The 5000-nt window shown below is 39.2% G+C and overlaps 1 protein-coding gene across 2 annotated transcripts in view; it reads right to left on the minus strand.

Moving 5' to 3' along the window:
- The window catches only part of LOC144980834 (phosphatidylinositol 3,4,5-trisphosphate 5-phosphatase 1-like), a 149816-nt gene that overhangs the window by 135389 nt on the left and 9427 nt on the right, over positions 1-5000 (minus strand). The gene's annotated exons all lie outside the window — the stretch shown is intronic.

Genomic DNA, 5000 nt, shown 5'->3' on the forward strand with positions numbered 1-5000 from the left:
CTACACTCTCAAAACAAAGAACAAAACTACCCTAAAATAGCCCACACATCCCGTCTCGAAATGCGAAACCAGAGATACTTACATAAAGCTATTGCATAATACACATTGATGCTATGCGTTTAGGTCGAACACTCACCTGTTATGTCCGCCAGATGAATGGTATCAATAATTGTGTAGCAACATACAAAATGGGTAACGACCTTTAACGTGTATAGGTCGTCTGGTAGGAGTGATCAGAAGAAGAATAAAAAATCTCGACTACACCCAGGATCGATCTCGGGTCACTTTGCCTGTGAAGCGAGTGCTCTACCAACTGAGCTATCGGGACCTCCCATCAGCACTTACCCTTGTTTATTTTTTTAAAAGATTCTCTCGGGGGATTTGACATTATCAGGTCATACAAATGGCCCCGACTTAATGCTACTATATATTTTGTTATAGGTTTGGGTGTCTTATTTCTTCACTCTAAAATGGCTAAAAGCTACGAATTAAAAAACAGTGGCCGGCGACTTAAATTAACGGTATTTACGGACTGGAAATAAATTTGGACAGATAATATTCTAAAGCACTGGCTTAGACTCTGTATTCTTACGGTTTAAAAGTGGAAACAAGTTCCCAAGTGTTTTGAAGAAGGAATGGATGGAACGAAATTGACGTCATTCAGTTATTTATTCTTGTTTTCAGACGGCTATTTGAATTATAAGTTCTCACTAAATTCTATCAATTCGAGGTTGTAAAAAACGTTCAAGGTTACACACAATTTTGTGCTTTGGTAGGTTATATCATAGCCATCGTTAGCATAATATTATAGCCTGACACTAGAACCCTCTATGACTTACAGTTTGACGTCATTTTTTAGGGTTATGCAGCGTCTAGTAAGTTGTCGTTAGTAGAGCTCAAGGAAACAAGTTATTTCATTGGTTGAGCTATTGAATATAACTCACGATTTGTTTACTTTTGCGGCCAAAGACTTGTCTTTTGACGTCATTTTTGGCCGGTGTCAGGCTATAACTTTACAATGGCTACGGTCAGGCTCTTATAAGTTAACGATGTTGTGAGTATTTTACCTAAACGCATAGCATCAATGTATTGTAATGGAAAGATTATTACGGAGCTTTTGATTGATATCATCAGGTCACACAGACGCCTGTTCCTTGCTACTACTGTATGGCCTGTAACAGGTTTTAGCGTCTAATTTCACTCAAACGTGGCTCAAACATACGGATTATAAAACAGTGGTTGGCGGTTTAACCATGGCAGTATTTACGTACTACAGCAGATATTGTTGAACAGATTCGAAAGTACTGTCCTACTTAATATCTCTGTGATAAAGTTTAAGGAGAAACAAATTGCACTGTTCCACTGAAAGTACATCTTGGATCGACTGGAAATCCCCGACTATTACCTTATCCGTGACTTCATCGGGTTCGAATGTCTGACTTAACCAGATTAGAATATCCCCAATTCATCCTCAGCACTGGTGGCCCAGCCAGTGTAGAATGTCATAGCAGGCAGGCTACAGAGTCTCATTCAATGTGGATTGGGATCATTTTATTTCATTTTATGGTTTACATTTATTTTTTATTTTTTTTTTTTTTTTTTTTTTTGGGGGGGGGTTATCATTTAATATAATATTCTTTTTTTTTTCTTTCAATTTAATTTCATTATAACTTTCATCTCCTTCCAACCCCCCCCCCCCCCCCCCCCCTTGTCTTTTCTCCTTTGTTACTGCTTATCAGCATCTTGTACTGGAGAGCCAGATCATTACCTACAGTGAGATTAAAGTTGTCATTTGTTGTTGTTGTTGTTTTGTTTTTGTTTGTTTTGTTTTTTAATGACACTACGAACGACGTCCCATTATCAGGTACGTGTGTTACTTGTACCCGATAATTCGATTGATTCATCATTAGGTTGATTTGGGTCCTGTTTGTTGTCAGTTTTTATCATTCCATTTTTATCTAATTGCATTATCCCCCCGCCCCCAATTCCACCCCCTTTCTCCCTCCAGACTGCTTATCCGGTTCTTGAACTTATTGCCGTCAGATCAAAGTTTTTTAAATGGCTCAACTAAATTTACAAATAAACGAACAACGAAGTCTTTAATCATCCACTCACTGTATGTGCTACGTTACGTGCTATGGGGGGGTGGGGGGTGGGGGGGGGGGGGAGACAGCGCATAGCCGACTTCAGTGCATGCATATTACCCGAAACAATAAACCTCACAATCCTGAGTATTATTCCAAAAAATAACACGATGCCGTCAAATATGGAAAGGCAATTTCCTGTTGTTATTGTGTCAAAATGTTGTGACAAATGCTCACAAGCTACAAATGCTATGCATTGATTTAAAAAACTCATAACATCCGCCAGCCGGACCGTAGCCATCGTTATGTTACGAAGGCCACGGTATAACACAAAACAATGTTAACCTAAAATGTCTAATGTCCCAATTGATTCAATTTAGTGAAAACTACTCATAAAAATGGCTATCTAAAAACAATAACAAAGACCTGAGTGACATCAATTTCGTTCTCTCTATGTATAACCCCCCCCCCCCCCCCACACACACATAAATATATACACACACACACACACACACATATATATATATAGATAGAATGCGCTTGGCCAAGGAGTTCACAACATTGCCATCCGGAAGTATAACGGACCAACACACAAACTCTGTGTAACCATGAACTTTTATAGTCTGGTTAATACAGTTTAGTGAGAACAACTCACAAACGCGGATGGCAAAAACAATAATAAAGGCCTGAGTGACGTCATCTGCATACTATATATATATATATATATATATATATATATATATATATATATATATATATATATATATATATATATCCTGGGCATTACTCCCAAAATTAACACGATGTCGTCCAATATGACAATGTAATTCCTACAATTATTGTGTCCTAATGTTGTGACACAAATTATGCTCACAAGCTATGGGGTGGGCCGTTTCGGCTGTCTGGCATGTTCCAACGAGGAATATGGGGTGGCGGTATCTGATGGCTGGGATTGGGACCAAGATGTAACATTGATTGGTAGGATAATGACAGACCATCACCAAGATATGTTTTAAAACCCCGACAAGATACAGCCGCATGTCGACTTTATCTTGTCTCTTTATCATTATTCATTGTTTGGGGGGGGGGGGGGGGTTTGTTGTAATTTTAATGTATGCTTATTTATGTGATTTTGTATTCACCACCTCCTCACCCCTTTCCTCAACCCTCTCCCTCATCACTGCCTACTTGTTATTGTTTCCTTGTTTCTTTGTTTCTCTGTTGTTGTTGTTGTTGTTGTTGTTGTTGTTGTTATTGTTGTTGTTGTTATTGTTGTTGCTGTTGTTATTGTTGTTGTTGTTGCTTTTTCATATTTTTGTTTGTTTGTTTGTTTCTTAATATTTTTCCATCTTTCTTTCATTACTTTTCCTGGTGCTTTTCTTAAATCCCACCTCTAGCTACATGTGTTTGGGTTGGGGGGTTTTTTCAAGCTCAATGGTGTAAAAATCAATAACAATAAATCCCAATAAAAGCTTACGTGTTGATAGTATCTTGTTGTTGGTTTACTTCTATGGCATTGTATTTCCTTTTTATTATCTATTTACTTAAGTATTTTCAGTAATTCATTAGTCTACGGGAATACCCAATATAAATTGCCAGAAGTGGATAAATAAAGTGTATCTTATCTTATCTTATCTAATTGAAAACCTCCTTGTAGGAAAAGAGGATGAAAGGATAAGAAATTGGGACGTGTAGAAAAGTGGTCACGACAACATCAACAACAACAAGAATATCTACAACATCAACAACAACAACAACAACAACAACAACAACAACAACAACCACAACAACAACAACCACAAAAACAACAACAAAAGTATGGTGTATGAGAAGTATTGTTCCCATCCGAGGCCTCTCCACTATCACTAACACTTATTCGTTAGTATTTTCACGATCCCAGGCTTCAGACAGCCCCCACCATAGATAACACAGGACACGGTAGTCTGTGGCTCCCACCGCTGTCTACTTTTCCGGTGTATGAGAAGGCAACGAGTACAACTCTTTTACCGAAACTGATTGGGGCCTCGCCTGGAAGATTGGAAGATGACAACGGCAGAGTTCATTCACCAATACTCTTCAACAGTCGTAACATCACTTCCTTCCTAATGACGCATGGTAACTTAGTAACACTGGCTCTAAACTATCGGAACAATGGCGGACGCCCGTATGGAATATTTCCCCGGCGAGCATAAAAGCGTATCCAGAGGGGGAAAAAAACCCATTGATCATGTTTTGACTTTTACACATTCTGATCACAAGGCATATGAAAAGTTCTAGCCAGTATGAGGAATAAAAAGTAATGATTTTCTTTGTTTAGAACCAAAATGGCCGCCGTTGCCGGGCGGCATGGCATCAGACTACTGAATCCAATTGGACATTCTTCAAACATCAAGACAAGGGGGTGGGGGGGAGACGAGGAAGAAGAAGAAGAACCGAAAGCACGAATTGACTGACGGATAACAAAACAACTTCTCACCCCGAATCGTTTAAATGTTGAGTGCGCAGTACACACTGGTTTAAACACAAAGCCACTTGTTGACATTTCACAGATAAATGGTCGTTTGATCGTAAGGGGTCGGGAAAAATAAGGTCTGATCCATAATAACTATCGTAAGTACGTGCCATAGCCACCATCATGGCATGCCGAACAGCCGAATCAGTCGGTCAGCCCGACACTATGTGAGTATTAAATGCAATGCGTTGACAGGCTCTTGAATGAAAAATGCATCATCATCACGGCAATAGCAATCTTAAGTACTTGTCTGTCACCCGTGGCCCAATGCAACCAGCCCAACAGATTGTGAATATTTATCACAAGAGTTTGACACTCTCAAACATGGGACTTCACGAAGTCTGGCCTCAAGGCTTGGCATAAAATATCTATCGCCGACAGAATTCATGAGCGTTGGAATTTGA

This window comes from Berghia stephanieae, chromosome 10 (assembly GCF_034508935.2).
Source record: "Berghia stephanieae isolate SIO BIC M18660-M18661 chromosome 10, UCSD_Bste_1.3, whole genome shotgun sequence".
NCBI classification, from domain to species: Eukaryota; Metazoa; Mollusca; class Gastropoda; order Nudibranchia; family Aeolidiidae; genus Berghia; species Berghia stephanieae.